Source organism: Ambystoma mexicanum, chromosome 4q, assembly GCF_040938575.1.
Source record: "Ambystoma mexicanum isolate Mex_15411 chromosome 4q, UKY_AmexF1_1, whole genome shotgun sequence".
In the NCBI taxonomy this organism is placed as follows: Eukaryota; Metazoa; Chordata; class Amphibia; order Caudata; family Ambystomatidae; genus Ambystoma; species Ambystoma mexicanum.
Genome location: NC_090928.1, coordinates 1,171,987,327 through 1,172,005,199, shown reverse-complemented (window position 1 = coordinate 1,172,005,199; position 17,873 = coordinate 1,171,987,327).

The following is a 17,873-nucleotide window of genomic DNA, read 5'->3' as shown; positions in this document are numbered from 1 at the left end:
GATCGGCACCAGGAGTTCCGTTAATTTTTTTTGTTTTGTTGTTGTTTTATTGGTTAAGTATAGTTAAACCTTAAACATTACATCCTTATTCCTTTAGTAAAAACATTGTTCCTTTGTTAAAACTTCCTTAGTTCCAATTCTCTTCAGACAGTAATTACCAAATCATTGTCATAGTCTCTCCGTTATCTTATGATCCACTGCTCCATTCATTCAAGGTTTGGGCAGTCAACGTAACTCGATCATTAATTACCTAGGACTACTCTTAACTTTCTCTTACAGATCAGATCCTTACTCCTCCTGATTCAAGTTCAACATTTCAACAAATTTTAATGCATCAAGAGTTTTGCCAATTTTTTCAACAGTGAGGATTCTTTCCCAATAGTTTTCTTCCGTCTCCTCGGTGATATTCATTATGTAGCTTCCCATATAGATCTCTCTTTTGCATTTTAAAGCTGGGCAAATTAACATAACATGTCTTATCGTTTCCAGTTGATCCTTCCGTTTACAGAACCGACAATATGCAGCTGTTCTGTCAATTTGCCTTCTTTTCCATTTCACTTCTCTGCTATTCCAGATGTTGAGTCTGCAGCGCAGCAGCAGGTCCCGGTAATGCTCAGTTGGAAATTTCAACAGATATGGAGGTAAGATGTTCAAGCCTTTTTTTCCCAGATGATGTTATAACATAGATTTCTTTTCAATCTTTGTTCCTGGGTTTCCTCCCAATCTTTTTCCCGAATCACTCTTTTTGCTTTGTCCGGGTTATTCTTTAGGGTCTCCTCCTCGAGATTTAATTGCTCCAACTGAGCCTTGCATCTGCTTTTCCAATCATTATGCATTTTGTCTTCATTCAGGATGTTCGTCTGGGCTAGAATTTCAAATGGTTTTGATGGTATATCCAGAATGCACTTTCTATACAATGATAGGGTTTTCCAAAGTACGACAGAGTTTACTGATTGGAGTCTGAGCTCAGTTCTGATGAGCTCCACTGGTCGTGAGGTTGGTAGGCGCAAGATTTTACGCCAAAATACGCTTCACAGAGTTTCCAAACCTCCCATCTAAGGGCTAAGAGTGCTTCAGTGCCATAAGTGATGACCGCCACCACGTTTTGCTTGTAGAAGGTTACAATTGGAGTTAAAGAAAACTTCCCATATCTGCGATGTAAGCAAATCACTTGGTTTGTCAGAGCCACTAGTTTTTCCCGGATCAGAGAGTAGTGTGCCTGTTCGTTGCAGTTTTTGTTTATCATTATCCCCAGGTAGAGTGTCATTTCTACTTCTTCCAAATTCTGGTTTTCTAAAGTCCACCTTATAGTTTTTCCGGACTGTTTCCTGCCCCGACTAGATTTCAATGTTAAGATCATGGATTTTTTGATGTTCATCTTCATGCTATTTTCCTTTAGGTAGTTGTTAAAAGTCTCAATCTGTTTTTGGAGGCCTATTGGTGTTTGATCGATGAATACCGCATCATCAGCGTACAGCATCCAAGGTATTTCTTTTCCATTTATTTTCGGCGGGAATGCACAAATCTTCTCCTGAGCTGTGTTCATGTCGGCCATATATAGGACAAAGAGGAATGGGGCTACTGCACAGCCCTGCTTGATTCCTCTAAAGGTTCTAATCCTCCTCGAGAGTCCCCCATTACTTGTGATTTGGACTTTAATTGAGGTATCAGTGTATAATGTTTTAATAGCTTCAAGTAGATCCTTGGGGCACCCCCAATTTCTCATCTTTGACCACAAGAGCTCTCTATTGATTCCATCGAAGGCTTGTTCGAGGTAAATAAATGCTAGATAAAGCTTTTTTTTCCCGGCTAATGTCTTTGCCTTCAACAAGTTGATCAAAAATAGATTCAAGGCGTTGCCAACTCCACTTACAAAGGCTGTCTGTCTTTCGTCTAGGATTTTCACCTCAGAGGCCCATTTTTTTAGATCTCTCAATAGCAGTGATGCAAATAGCTTGCCAATTGAGTCTAGGAGCGCTATGGGCCTATAGTTCCTAGGGTTTTCACGATCTCCCTTCTTATATATCGGTACTATATAAGCCTCCGTCCATGTAGCTGGTATTTGTTTGGTTTTCATGATTTGTTGAAATAGTATATATATTAGATCCGTCCAGGTCTCACAGTTTTCTTTTAGTAATTTGTTGGAAATGCCGTCTGGCCCAGCTGCTCTTGAGGTACTAACTTTTTTTATCAGGATTCGGATATCATCCTTATCAAAGTTCAAGGCCCAGGGAGTTGTGCCAGAGATCTCTTTTATGGTTTTTCCCCCACTTTCAACTTCATAAAGAGCAGTGTAGTGTTCGAAACCATTTGTCTTCTGAGACTTGATTGATACCTACGGCAGATTGATTGTGCTCTCTGTCGTTAAGTAAGTCCCAAGTGCTTCTAGCGTTATTTGTTGATAGGGCTGCTATCATTTTTTCGGCATCTCTCTGCAGTCTTAGATATCGAGTTTGTCTCAGCCAGTGTTTATGTGTTTGTTGACATTTTTTCTGGAGTTCGTATCTTTCTGGGCCGTTTTTCTTTTTTATGAGTCTCAATTCTGACCTATATTGTTTCCTTCTCAACACAAGTTGTTCATCACACGCATGTTTTTTTTAAATGTTCTTTTTTTTAGTTGGATCATACTTAATCTCATGGGCTTCCAACAGCCATTTGTAATCAACCAGCTCCTCATTGTTGTTTATCGCTTTTTTATATCCTAGTACTAGATTCGGGATTGCCTGATTTTTAATTCTCAAACGGTTTCTTCCCCCTGTAGCCTCAGTTTCAATTGTTCTTTCGGTTCCTCTATTAGTTCTTATTTCCCAGACGAGTACAGTTGCTAACAGGCAGTGATCACTACTCGTTTGTTTTGCTATTGTAAAGGAAAGTATCCGCTCCAACGTGTTTCCTCCCACAAAGCAATAATCTAACCAAGCACCTGATTTCCCACTGTGCCAAGTATGGGCCCCCTGGAGATTTCCCTTAGTCTGGCCATTTAACATCTTCATCTCACGGATTCTCATTTCTTGCATCCATACTTTTTCCTTTCCTAGCAGATGTTCAGTTGCTTTGATCTTACCATCTTTATCCAGCAGTTTGATATTTAGATCGCCATTTAATAATATCAGCTGGCCATTCCCCTCCATCATGGACTGATCAATTACCTTCATGATTGACGTTATAAAGTTCATCTGACCCTGCATATTCTCACTCCAGTAGACATTAATCAGGACCATTTGTTTCGGGCTTTTTGGGCATTCCACTTCAGATGTTACTTTCAGGATTTGCACGAAGGGGTTTGTTGTCAGATGTTCCATTACTTTTAGTGGACATTCCAGTTTCTTAAGTATCATGAGGCCTCCAAAGGGTCTTCCCTTGGGCCCCTTCCTAGCCGGGTTTGTGTAGACCTCATAGCCCTCGTATATAGTGGGTTTACGTAGCCATGATTCTTGTATTTAGATAAAATCATATTGGGTCAGGAAGTCACATTTACTTGAGAGCAGATGTTTGAAACCTCTTGTGTTCCACGATGCACAAAGGATCCGGTTCTGCTCATTCTCCGTACTCTATTGTTTCTTCTTGGAATTCAAAGCATTTGCCATCCAGGCCCATTCCTTTCCCTGATTATCTGCTTTAGTGGGTTTGTTCTTATCCCTCCTTAAGTTTTCCGAGTTATCCACTGTGAACCTCAGGGTTTTCAATATCTCCTTACTCTTTTTAGTTGTTAAAGACTCTTCCTCCTGAGACTCTTTCTCTTCTTTGCTTTTTCCATTGTTTTTCTTCAAATTTTCCCCCAGAATTATTGATCTAGTTTTTACTGAGATCTCCTTCTTTGTCTCCTTTCTTTGTTCTGTTTCGGCTTTTTCTTTTAATTGTCTAGATTCCTCGCCCAGGTCCTCCAGCAGGAACCCTCTTTTTGTTAAAGTGTCTGACACTCCCAAGAGTTTCTGCTTTGTATTTTTAGATGACAAGTGCAAGATAACTTGGTCTAGCCTCTGTTCCTTTGGGAATTCCACTATTTTTATATCTTCCGTTGATATCGTCCTTGGTGACAGGACTTGTTTGCAGAGCTCCACCACATATCTTCTATTTAAGATCACCCTTCTTGGTCCATTTTCAGCTGTTTCTAATTTTAGATAACATCCTTTGAATAGAATGGATTTCTTCGGGGGTGATCTTAGCGGTAGCTCTTTCCTTTTCTTGACTTCAATGTCCTTTTTTTTCCCTTATCAATTAATTGTTTAAGACAAGGGTTGTCCTGGATTTTTTTTTCTATCCTCCCTTTATTCACCATTTCTTTTCTTTTTTGTTCCAATGTCTTAAATCTAATAAATTCCTGGTCAGAATCCAATTCAATTTCATTTGTGCCTGGTCTTCTTTCTTTTTCCCTGATGTTTTCTTGGGCATTTTTCTTGTGGGCCTTTGGCTTCAGATCTTCCTTAGATTTTTGGGTTAGGTCTACTGTTTCCCAATTGTCTAAAGTTTGCCATTCCGAGATACTTATGCTATCCCAGTCTTCCTTCTCACTATCGGATTCCATCAACTCAATAAGATCACTCAAATGTGCTTGCTGTTCTGGATCCTCCCTGCTTACTTCCCTTGACACCTTTTCTTGATCTTTTAGTCCCTCGGTCCCTCAGTCCCTCGGTCTCTATATGTCCACTCATATTCATCTCTCTTCTAGATTTCTTAGCACACTGTGTGTTATCTCTTCTTGGTGGAGTTCTTAGATTTCTCAAAAAGGCTCTTGAACCATTTACTTTACGTTTGAGGGATTTCATTTTTTTCCCTTTTTCATTCAATGCACTTGTAATCTCCTTACCATTTTGATGGGTCGGATCTTTCGGCGTCGCCCCTGCAAATATTGCAAAAGAAGATCGTTCTAAATTTGCAGAGGTCAGCTTGTTAGCCTCCTTTATCCCGGACGGGATCAAGATCACCTCCTCTTGATGTTGCTCCTTTTGATTCGGGAGGTTAGTTGCATCCTTTTTCAATTTCATTGGTCCCTTGCCTTCTTTAAGTTTTGTATCAGTACAATCCTCCTTATTCCTCTGGCTGTTGTGTTTGTGGGTGCTTCTCATCCATTTACAGTCTTCTAGGACCGCTTCCATTAATACAGATTTGTCAGTCGCATCTCGCCTAGCTAGATCACTAAGGCGAGATTGCCAAATTTGGGTTAGTTCAGCTTCTCTGTTTGTTCTTTCATTTAAGCTCTGCAGGACTGAGGTCATATTAACATGATTCTCTTTTATTTGAGTGTTGCTGATGGTTACCTCTTGAACAGAATCTTTAATTGCCTCATAGAGCTTAAGAAAAGGGGCCAATGTTATAGTTAGCGAGGACATAACCACTTTTTCAATATGGTTCAAGTCTTTTTCTCTTTCAGTTTTACAGGCCTCAGTTATTATCCTTAGAATTTGTTTATTCCATATGTCTCCTGTAGGCCTGTTTTCCTCTTCCAAGGTTAAGAGGCTGGGTAGATTGCTTCCCGCGTGATCCCTCTTCACTTCTGCATTTTCAATACCTTCATCCACCCTAACCACTGGCAAAGTTTTATTTCTCCCGTCCCAAAGTGGCAAATGAGTTCCTTTCAGGGCTGTCCTATTTTACCGATGGCCAAAAGGATGTGTAGAAGTATTCTCAATCTGTTCTTTATCCAAGGCAGCCATATTTTCATTGATCAAGCAGAAACTCCTTCTTTTTACTCTTCCTATTTTATCCGTCAGTACAGTGATGTCTTGCATGATTTTATCTGCAAAGCATGAATTACTCAAGCTTGCCGGTACAGTGTCTACCGCACTGTTGGTATTCAATCTTTCTAATGGCCTCCGCCCTCCCAGGCGGAAGTTAATAGATTCTGTGTCATAGTCATCTGTATGAACTCCTTTATTTACTTCATTTGGGGGATTTGCAGATCGATTCCCCTTCCCCTTTGTGGGGTTAGCTGCTATGGGGCATTTCTTCAATGTGGGACTAATCCTCTCTTCCCGGTATGGTTGAAAAATGTCTATAGGGTCTTGCACTATCATTGATGGCCTTCTGTGGTCAGTATTTTCATTCTGATTGATCGAGTCCTGTAGAGCGTCTTCGATATGTCCCAATTCCAACACGTCCCATTTGTCACCTTGATCCCATGATGTTTCCACTGTTTGCTGGCTATTTACAATACTAGTCACGCCAGAGCTAAACTCTACCGCTGGTGGCCTTATAGAGTTGTCTAGACTCATGTCCAGTCTTTCTTGAGTTATTGATTCACTGAGGTCCAACCCTTTCCCATCTTTAGGTACTGTTCCGATGACCTCATCCTCTGTTTGTAGCGTCTTCTGATTACCTACAATGTCTTCAAATGGATTAGTTGACAATAAGTTTGACTTTGTTGTCTCCTTTTCCTGTGTGGAGATAGAGTCCTTACCTGCTGGCACTTCATCAGGTGGAGCTACTTTCTCCTTGCAAATATCCTCAATTGTTATTTCAACTACTTCATTGGATTCTAGAAAGCTTTGTCCAGCTACTTTCCCCTCGCAAGTAGCCTCAAATACCGCCTCTACCTGGCCTGCAAATGTTGATGGGGAAAGCATTTTTATGATTTCTCTTTCCGTGGGGATAGTACATGCCATGGGTAGTTCTGTAGAATTAGGTGCCAACCACAGCTTATCACCTTTTTCCGCCAGCTGTGAAAGTGGTTTTTCCATATTTGATTGATTGTCTCCCACTGATAAGCTTTTCCTTTTATCAGTACAAAATGGTAATCAGCTTTGTTTAGCATCGTAGTTCTCAAGGTTTGCTCCGGGCTCCCATTTACTTCTGGGAGTGAAGCAAATCTCTCTCTTACCTGCAGGCGTGTTCTTAATTTTGTTCCTTGCGTACCCTTTGAGAACGGGATTGACTTCATTCTCTCGAAGGGGTCCTTGTTATCTCTCGCCTCAGTAGCTTCCCGCAGCTGGTAGTCAGGCAGTACCTGTACCACCACCGCAAGCAGCCAAACAGCCTAACAGCTCCTTCAATCCACAACAAACGATGCCCTTTGCACTCCGGGTTTAGCGCCGCAAGGGTGTCCGGGGGCAGGTCTTATTGCACTTCCTGATGTCGTCACAGAGGGCGGGCAGGGGGCGGAGCCAACTTGCACAACGGCGTTCGAGCCTGCACCGCCCTCTCCTCGCAAGCAGGCACCTCAAATCCTCCAACGGCTGTCAGAGGGCAGGTGAGGAGGGCGAGGGGGGTCGCAGCCACAGCCTAACAGCTCCTTCAATCCACAACAAACGATGCCCTTTGCGCGGCGGGCTTCCGTTAATAGGAGCAAAGCGCGAGGCAGAGTCAAATCCTTAATGAGGTCCGGTTCGGCAACAGGAGTTCTGTTTAAACGTAGGTAGAAAACAAACAAAACCGTCAGAGTCTGTAAAGAGAGGCAAGGTCCAATAAGTAGTTTAGGAGGCAGGAAACAAGAAAGAACAATGTTCAAAGAATGTTCCAATAGTCAGAAAACAGAAAAACTTGGAGCTTGAGCATAAACAACGTAGCACACTTCATGCAATCAGAAGCACCCGGCACTTGTCAGAAAAGGGTTAAAGAACCTAAAATCACATGACCATAATGTGCGTATGACACGGAAGGAGTTAATGTCTACACCCCAATCTCCATGACAACCGCCACCGCATAGCAAAAGAGGGATATCTTGTAACGGGCGTAGTTTTCTTGTAGATAATGCGGGATGGTAACAGAACTTACTTAGATCGTTTACCGCGAGGTAGTGAGCGTGACTGTGTGCACAAATTGTGTGATTTGGTAAGCATACTCTGTGTGAAACGAGACGGAAGAGTTGAAAACCCGACTCGATTCCTGACATTGTGCTGCCGTCACTACTGACCTGTCCTCGTGCTGAAAGACCAACCCTTCTCTTCCCACACATGTCTCCTTCCACAATAAACCTATACTCACCGGGCACAACTCTTTATTACCCCTACCCAGAAGCAACCAACATCCCTTTCCTTTCTGGTCCATCTTTGATCTCCTAATTTTAATATTCACACCTAACTCCGAGAAATAAATATCCCCCCACCTTAGACCTCCTTCCCCTCTTTACCCCCCCACCAGTTCGGACACCCTAAATGCCCTGAAAAATAACCAAGTGAAACATTTTAAAAACATGTCCCCCTCCCATGCTGACCAGTACACCCCCTCTAAAGCCTTACATAACCTAACCAACGATGCCACTGAAATCAGTCTCCTGTTGTCCTTTTATCTCCTATTCAGTCTTTCCCAACCTTCCAACATTCTGCTTGCCATCTCTCTGCCGCTTGGCTGACAGCCCCAGAACCATTTCCCATAAAAAGCAATGCCTGCCAGTTTCCCCGATATCATTGCCTTCGACCAGCCTTGTCCAGACACTCCAGTAGGAAGTTAACCACATCATCCCTTCTCCTCTCCTCCACATCCTCCCTGCCCTTACAGCTGCGCGCTCCCCCCAATTTAAACTCTGACCATCCCCTTTTGTATGATGTCTTAGATGCCGGGGCTAGTAAACCCTCTACTAAGGACAGTGCTTTCATTTTCCTATCCTCCACAGCTCCTCCGGGTCCGATGCCCGCTCCAGTCCACTCCTGGTGCCATTCCATTGAATCTCTGCCACTGAAAACGAGATAATGCATCAGCAGTGCCATTATCTTTCCCTGGCACGTGCGTTGCGCTAAACACCACATTCCATTTCAATACAATTCTCTCATTAATCTAGCCAAACTCTGGTCCTTTTCCGACTGCCTGTTAACCGTGTTAACCACTGCCTCGTTATCCATATTGAAATTTACTTTCTTGATCCTCAATTCACCTCCCCACAACTCCATTGCCACTAACAAAGGAAAACATTCCAAAAGGGCTATGCTTCTGCCTCCTCTCTGCCATTGTTCTACCCACCTTTCTGCACACCACCTGCCCCCCAGAAAACTCCAAACCCTTCTGCACCTGCTGCGTCTGAAACTATTTGCACTTCCCATGAAACTGGATCACTCTGAAGCCACATGGACAACCTGTTGAACCCTTCCAGAAATCGCAGCCAAATCCTGCAATCCAGCCTAACCAAACCCTGTGACGTGAGCACTTAGCTTCTGCCGTAGACCGCACCATGCTCCTACAGAAAGTGTGCACTGTGGCCACTACCCTACACGCAAAATTGAGATGCCCCACTAGCCTCTCCATGTCCACCAATGTCATTTTACGCACTACTCTTGCCCTCTCCAGCAGACCTACCAGCCTGCTCACCTTGTCATGCAGCAAGCATGAGGTCATGGCCATCAAATCCAATTCAATCCCTAAAAAGGTCAACACCACTGCTGGTCCTTCAGTTTTGTCCTCCGCCAATGGCACTTCCAACTCCTGCATCAGTGACTGAAAGGTCCCTAGCATCCTGCGACATTCTTGTTCCTTACCCACCCCACTAATAAACAAAAAATCATCCAAGTAACACTCCCTCCGATCCTGAACTATATGTGAAGACCCACTGTAGAAAGGAACTAAAACGCTCAAACAAGGCACATGAAATTGCGCAACCGATAGGCAAAGCTTTGTCTATATGAATGTGTTCCTCAAACTGCACCCCCAGCAGCCAAAAATCCTCTGCATGCACCGGTAACAATCGGAATGCTGCCTTGATGTAGCCCTTGGCCAAGAACGCCCCATAACCTTCCTTCCTCACCAAACCCACCGCCTGTTCCACACTCGCATATGACACCCTGCAATCCTCTGGTGCAATAAAATCATTGACTGGCATGCCCTCCGGCCATGATAAATGGTGTATTCATCTAAATTCCCCTGGAACCTTCTTGGGCAAGACCCCTAATGGGGACACTACCAAGTCTCCCGACAAGTCTGTAAATGGCCCTACTACTCTCCCTGCTGCTATCTCCTTGTACAGTTTGCCCTTACACTTCAACATTTTCCCTTGCTGACTTCAAATTTTCCGTCCAACGGCGCAAACTTGGACCATGATAACCCAACCTAAGACCCTCACGAAAATATTCTCCCAAAATCTTGGCTCCTTCTCTCTCTGGGTAAAATCTGAGCCACTTTTCCAAAACCTCCACTCTAACTGGAGTATAGGCCTTTTCCCACAATTCCCAGACCTGGGCCATGGCCTCTCCCTGTCCCCTGATCGGAAACATGCGTAATCGGGTGCCGTCCCGCGCATCTGCTGCACCCGTGCTTGAACTTGCACACCATCCTCGTGCAGCCTTCTTTATTGAAAGGCAAATATGCTTCTGAGGGCTGACCCACGCCTCCTTCCCCCACCCACTCCAGAAATCACTAGCACCTATAATAATCCCAGCTGGCCGTCAGGCACTAACCCTGTGAAACAGGGAAATGCTCTACACTGGCACAGAACTGTAAGGGGAGAGGACCACGCATGACTAATTAACTCCTACCCCTGGGGTAACGAAGTATTATTATTTTTATTCTCTACCTTCCTAAACACATCTCCACCCTGTTAAATACCACCTTATAGGGGGGATGAAACTCTAAACCGATGGATAACCCCACGAAATGGCCATAAAACGTGTGTGCCCCTTTAAGGGCTCTGTACTGCCACCTGGTGGCCACACGACAGCACCGCGCTAAAACGCACACCTCCTGTAGGCCGCCTAACGAGAAGCAGGCTGCCGGAGATCCTGATAATTGCGCCCTTTTGATCCGGCTTCCTTTTGAATAACTGGGCAAAAATATTCTTAGAAGTCCCCCCTTTCCTGGCCGCACCGACAACGTGACCTACAAATCCATGGAGACCGCTGGTGCCGCGCTATCCAACCGGCTTATGACAAGGCACTCCTACGTGAGTGCGCTGCATGGATAGAACCGAGACGCCGCTCCCACAAGACGTCACGGGGGTGTACTTTATCTACAGTACACCCCAAATATAATCATATCCAAACAGTTTAAAATTCTTAATTGTATGTCTACCCTCCCGCCAATAACACTACCTATACACACCCCACCCTACCCCACTGCTGATAAACCCGCTGCTAAGTGCCAGGCCCACGTCAGGGAAGGCTTGGGAGCAGCGACCTGAGACAAAAGCTCGTCCCAACTGTCGCTTGCTCCCGAACCTTCCCTGCCCCCTTTTATACTCCCAACGGGCGCTCTACTGGCCTGTGCAGCGCCCAAAAACACCCCGGGGGGAAACGCTTTGCGTTCCCCCCAGCACCTCCCTTCCTCGTGCAGGTTTTTGCACTAATGAATGTGAATTGCTGAAGCACCTTATCTTGTCGGAGGTTAAATGTGGAAAGGATTGTGCATTGCGGCCGTTTTGTACGGTCTACTGGTTTCATTCTAAGTGATGCTTTGTGGGAAAGGTTTTATACTACAAAGTCTGTTGCACTGATTTGAACATTATTACGATTTTTAAAAAACAAAGCTAGATCTTTCCTGGACCAAGACGGCGAATCCTAAAATCACCTAAACCAAGGGCTTGAAGTGGGCCATGGCTAGCCAATAAGTTGATTTCTCCTGTATGCGCTGCGAAAATAATTTGTTTAGGAAAATGAGACTGCTCATGCCATGAATCCCAAGCCACCGATGAAAATCGAATGATGTCCGCCTGAGTACATATGGCTCTTTGTTTGCAGACATTTTACATTTAGAGTGAGGGTGATGACAAATTAATTGAACACCATGCCTTGTAGTCAGAATGCCTGCATGCTTGAATAACTATCACAGACGTAGTTCTCAAATATAAAATCTATTTTCATTCTTATGTTCCCTAAACATCCTTCGACTTTATGAAAAGCATGACGGAGCCCTCACTGGTGCTATTTGCTCCCTTCCTCTTTCTCAAAGGTGATTTATTTAGAGAACGAGGGTGATTATACTACAAAAGTCTGTTGCACTGATTTGAGCGTTATTACGATTTTCAAAAAACATTGGGATTGTGCAATAGTCATGTATTAATTTGTTACCTTCATAAATTATACGTAATGACAATATATTGTGAAATTCCTGACTGTTAGATGTTATTTTGTATTTTCTACGGTTGTATTTTTTAAATGAATTAATCTGTTGTAGTTTGATCGGGTAACTAAGGTTAAAACTGGTTTTCTGTGTACTGTATCGTTATACTTTTGCTTTTTGCTGTGGGCTCGCAGCACACAGGCTGTGCCCATCTTGGCACAATGGTGCTGGAGTGGTGGTAGTGTTCTGGAAGCCACATAAAGATGAGATGGGCTTTCTGATCCGTGACAGAAAGATTATTCCCCAAAGAGGCTAAACACAAGTAGGGGACAAGCTTCTATTAATAGTACAAACAGGGCCTCATCACGAGTTGGGCGTGTATCCCGGCGGTTATACCGCCGGGGCTATTAGCATTACCGCCAAACTCCCTGGTGCTATTAGCAGCGGATCACGGGTTTGGCGGAACGGTAATTCCCCAATCCTCATTGGGCCCATTCAGGAATTCCCCATTGGGCCCAATGGGGAATTTTTGGGCACTACTACCGCTGGTGGTATTAGCGGAGGTAATAGTGCCAAAAATCAGCAAATTCATGGCAGATTTACCCCCCAGCTGAGAGCTGGGGGTAAATCCTGCCAAACCCGTTATTTGTCGGACCTTTAATTGTGGCGGTAATAGCATTACTGCTGCATTTAAGGGTTATCGCCAAACTCATGATGAGGCAGAGTATCTGTAGTGGCTTTCTTCCCCTGTTCAGTATGACGTTTCCAGCAGCAACATGCGTTTTCTCTCTGGACTTTGATGGACCATAAGCATTGTTTTTTAAATTATCCATGTTATCGCCATTATCATCATTATTGTCCGACTTATCAGTTGATGGGGTGGTAAAGATAGAGACCTGGTATTTTCTAACTCCTCCCACTGTTCAACGACGATGTGTGTTGTTTTTCCCTGACCTTATCTTAAGGAGATAAGATGTATACCCCGCCACCTCCTGTCCCCTGAGATGGTGGAAGGATCTGAAAGTGCTGCCTACTCTGTCAGTCTCAGCTGATGTTCCTTTTCGCGGTGCAATACCTGTGCATGTACTTATACTGCTGTGTGCATGACAGTGGGACTTGTGTGGAGCGTGAGTTGGATGATATCTTTATTGGTCACATGCAATTGTTTCATCCCCGGTTCATACAGCAAGTGCTGCTGCAGATGTGAAAAAAAAACATGCAGATGTGTCGCCCACAACCTATCGCTTGTGTGAGGGCTGAGTACATGTTGCCCTCCGCTCCCTGACTGTTTTATGATCTTTGCTGTGCCTTCCCACCATAATCGCACAAGTGTGACTCTTCCACAAACTGTCCTTCGGGATTCTTGGCTCCTCCTGTTCCTCCTCGCAGGTGTCACCCAATGGTACAAACCACAGGGCGCAAAGCAGTGGGCAAATGTGACAGTGCACTTTACCAGTGTGCAAATATCACATCGCAGATAGTGGTGGGCAAATATCATAGTACACTTTACTAAGAGGACAACAATACAGTGTGAACAACAGCGGTAAATATCACAGTACAGTGTGCCATGGAGAAAATAACAGAGGAAAAATATCACAGTGCACTTTACCAAGAGGACAACAATACAGTGTGAACAACAGTGGTAAACATCACAGTGTGCCATGGAGACAGTAACAGAGGGCAAGAGTCACAGTGCACTTAAACTTGTTGCAAATAGAGTGTGAATAGGAGGGGGCAAACATCACAGTGCATTTGTGCAAAGGAGCACATTTCACAGTGCAAATAGCGGGGAGGGAAATGTTGCAGTGCACTTTGCCAAGGGGCAAATATGACTCTAGCAATAGGCTGAGCTTCAATAAGAGAGCAGCTATGACACCAAGACGAGCTAGATCTTTCAAGACAGCAAACCCTAAAATCACCTAAATCAAGGGCTTGAAGTGGACCATGGCAAGCCAATAAGTTGATTTCTCCTGTGTGCGCTGTGAAAATAATGCATTTAAGAAAATGAGACTGCTCATGCCATAAATCCCAAGCCACAAACCTAAATTTAATGTTGTCCGACTGACTATATGTGGCTCTTTGTTTGCAGATATTTTACAGTTAGGGTGACGGTGATGACAAATGAAATGAACACCATGCCTTACGCATTATGTAATCAGAATGCCTGCATGCTTGAATCACTATCACAGATGTAGTTCTCAAATATAAAATCTATTTTCATTCTTATGTTCCCAAAATACCCTTTGATTTTATGCAAAGCATGACGGAACCCTCATTTGTGCTATTTGCTCCCTTCCTCTTCCTCAAAGGTGATCTTTTTAGAGAACGAGGGTGATTATCTCAAAGACTGAGTTGTTTATATACTGCGTGAGAGGTATTTATTTACAAATTGGCATTTATTTACAAACAAAGCCAGAGAGATGTATTTACAATATGCAGGCTTGATACAAACGATTCCAACAGGACCTCATGACACCATGCAAAAAGACCCAAAATACAACTTTACAGGGTCTCATGATGTATTGTTTGGCTCATGCTGTAGTCCTCTTTAGGCAACGGCCAGCATTTAAGTCACGCCCCCTTGTTAGTGCTCCCCGTCGATTTTGCATTCCACTGGAAGCCCTCCTTAAACCTCTGCAGTTGACCTGTTTCTGTTCATTGCCTCCTCCATAGGAAAATTGGGGTCCTGGGAAGAACGCATTGTATGTTTTCCTGGCAGAGAATGCACTTTTAAAAATAAAGCGATAATAAAAGAAAGAGCATGGCCCTCATACAAACATAGATGACAAACACATTTTTATTAAAGGAGGAACGAACGATTTAGTGGTGATGTCATTTTATGAACTGCTGATCGTCCTAAAGAAATACAAATATGGGAATGTATGCATTTTAATAGTTTAATTCCAATAGCAGCTTAGCTAAATAAAACTAAAGAAGCTTTGCAAAAAAAAACAAAAAAAACAACAACTAGCTTACAACAGTGGAACTAAATGTTAAAGAACACAATCAAACCTTGAATGTTTTCATCCAAAAAATTAGACATGTCCTGGTCAAAATCATTCTGCAACGTATGGGAGAAGCACCTTCTCCCTCCTGGCACGTGTGTATGCATGTGGGTGGTTTATATAGCGCAGACCTAGCCAGAAAGCAACTGAGCGCTGTACAATACAGGGAGTGCCAGTCTACTGCTGGCGGCCAAACACAGGCCACGTGGCTTTAGTGAGAGGGGAGAAAACGAGAAGATGCTGAAAGAGGAGAGGGAGAGAAAGAGAGAGGCATTGTGGGCAACTGAGAGTGAGGGCGTATAGGGAGAAAAAGGGGGCCAGAGAGGGAGAAGAGAGACAGATGAGGGAAGAGTGTGGAAGAAAGAGAGAGAAGATGCTGAAAGAGGAGATTAAGAGAAATGATGAAGCAGGCGGAAGAGAGAGGCATTGTGGGCAACGGAGAGAGAGAGGGCGAATAGGGAGAGAAAGGAGGCCAGAGAGGAAGAGGAGAGACAGATGAGGGAAGAGTGTGGAAGAAAGAGAGAGAAGATGCTGAAAGAGGAGATTAAGAGAAATGATGAAGCAGGAGAAAGAGAGAGGCATTGTGGGTAAATGAGAGTGAGGGCGAATAGGGAGAAAAAGGATGCCAGAGAGGAAGGGAAAGAAAGATGGAGGAGAAATTGCAGTGCTCTCAAGAGGAGGTGCTTGTTGTATGACTGGATAAGTTAAGTGCCCAGCACTATGAGCATTTGGCAACATCTAAGGTAGCAGTAAGGTAGAAGAGGGAGAGTTTGCAAGGAACTGAGATATTAAATTTAGCAAACCATTTTAAAGTTTTTGTGTTTTTATGTGAATTTACTGTTTTACATGTCATGTATTCTTTTTTCATGTGTTATCATCATAGCAAGATTTGCAGATACCTATATGTTTGGTTAGAAAGGATGACACTTTGAATAATAAATATCCATGGTCTAAGTAGAACATACCCTGTCCGCCAGGGTGAAACTGACATACCTTCACTGTCAGGAAAGGCATGTCTTTCTGCATAATCAGACATACCCACCAACCAGCTGTGCCCAGAGGTCGCGCCTGACACAATGAGGCACCTGTAATGCTTGGTTCCTCCATCCTGGCAATACGAGGGTGGCATGTTTCTACAGCAGCTCTCAGTTTTCACATTGGGGTACGGGTACAGGCTTGAACCTACGTATCGGGCAATGATATAATGCCAGAAGGAGCAGCATAACATGCGTGAGCCATTTATTTTTTTGGGGTAAAAGTTGGCAAGATTTTTTGGGCCAAAGTAGGCAAGTTTCATATGTTACTGTACTCTGCAGTTGATAGTTTTGACCAATGTCACTGACCAATCATTTTTGAAAACCTATTTGCAAGATATTTGACCATAACCCCCCTTTGGGCAAAAAGTACTGAATTGCCATTTGCGATTGAGAGTTGCTTTTTCATTGCTCATTGTTCCTGGGGCCAATTTTTCCGGTCCAGCTCAGACACTATTGGGGGAGGTTTTGAGTTGGGTCATTTGGACCCTACACTAGGAGGTTTTGTGTTGGGTGAGTTCAACCTTGCACAGGGAGGTTTTAGGTTGGGTGATTTCAACCCTACATGGGGAAGATTCTGGCTGGGTGATTTACTGGCTGCATGGGAATGTTATGGGTTGGGAGATTTCAGCCCTGCATGGAGAGTTTTTGGTTTGGGTGATTTTGACCTTGCACAGGGAATGTTTTGGGTTGGGAGATTTTGAACCTGCACTGTCCTTCTTGCACCTGTCCCCATTGTCCCCAGCAATCAACCCCGTCAAATTCCCAAAATGTAATTAAAAAACACTTTGATAAAACCTCATTCCCTTCCTCCCCTAATCATGATTGTACAGAAATTCCTAATTCTCCCATTTATCTTTCCCGTTCTGATACAACATCCTTTTTTTAAATACATTTATTTGTTATAGTATAAATGGGTTGTATATCGTTGTGTCATTTTTTTTATTTTTAAAAACCCCAATTAATAGTCTGCGAACTATGCAACTGCCCGGAGTGTATGTTTTCACATGATGTACTTTTAATTAGTCGAAGGACAGCACACCTGTTCTACGAATACTCACACACATGAGCCCTGCGTCTCCGACTCGATGAGTGTCCGTGGATGACCGGCAGGGCTGCCAACGTCCCCGGACGTTATTATGTAACCGCACCAATGTAGTCTGATGGCCTGACCACAAACAGTGTCCTTTCCCTGGACAGTTTAAAAGTAAATTTTCCACCTACTGTGTTTCAAGTGAAACGTTTACCCTTGCAGAGCTCCTGAACCCATTCCTTAGTTGATTTTGCATCCTTTTACAATGTTTCAAGGCCTATTTTTGACTTGGCAGTCCACGTACTGTCATGCCAACCTATCGCAAAAAAACACACAAAGCTTTATTCACAGTAGAGCTTGCTTTTTCCATTTGCGGACAAAATAAATTCAAACATATCCACATTTCTCTCTAAACAATTCAACAAAACATAATTTTCAAATTTGGAAACATTTCTGTCAACTTTCCAAATGTATCCTTCATTGCAACTGCGATGAAATTCCAGTATTGTACCCTAAACTGTTCCCTTCCAATGAACAACAATGATGTTTGGATGTTTTAAGTGAACCATATTCTTTCAAAACGGGAGTAAGTCAGCCCAATTCAGTTCTCACACTCCATAGCATGACACTTCAAATTCATGGAATCCAAGACTTTCAGCCAATCGACAGTGCTCAAAATATACCTTCAGCCAATGGATCCAAGAGTCCTCCAAAATCCATACACTCTGCCTCCTCAAAGACATAGCCATAGCCATCTTCAGTTCTCTCACCAAACTAAACTCCTGCTACCCTCTCTTTCTGTACACCACACCCAGAAAGCCTGATTGACTGATCCACCGATATCCGTGGACTACCGGAACATTAAATTGAAGGGGTTGGGGGTGG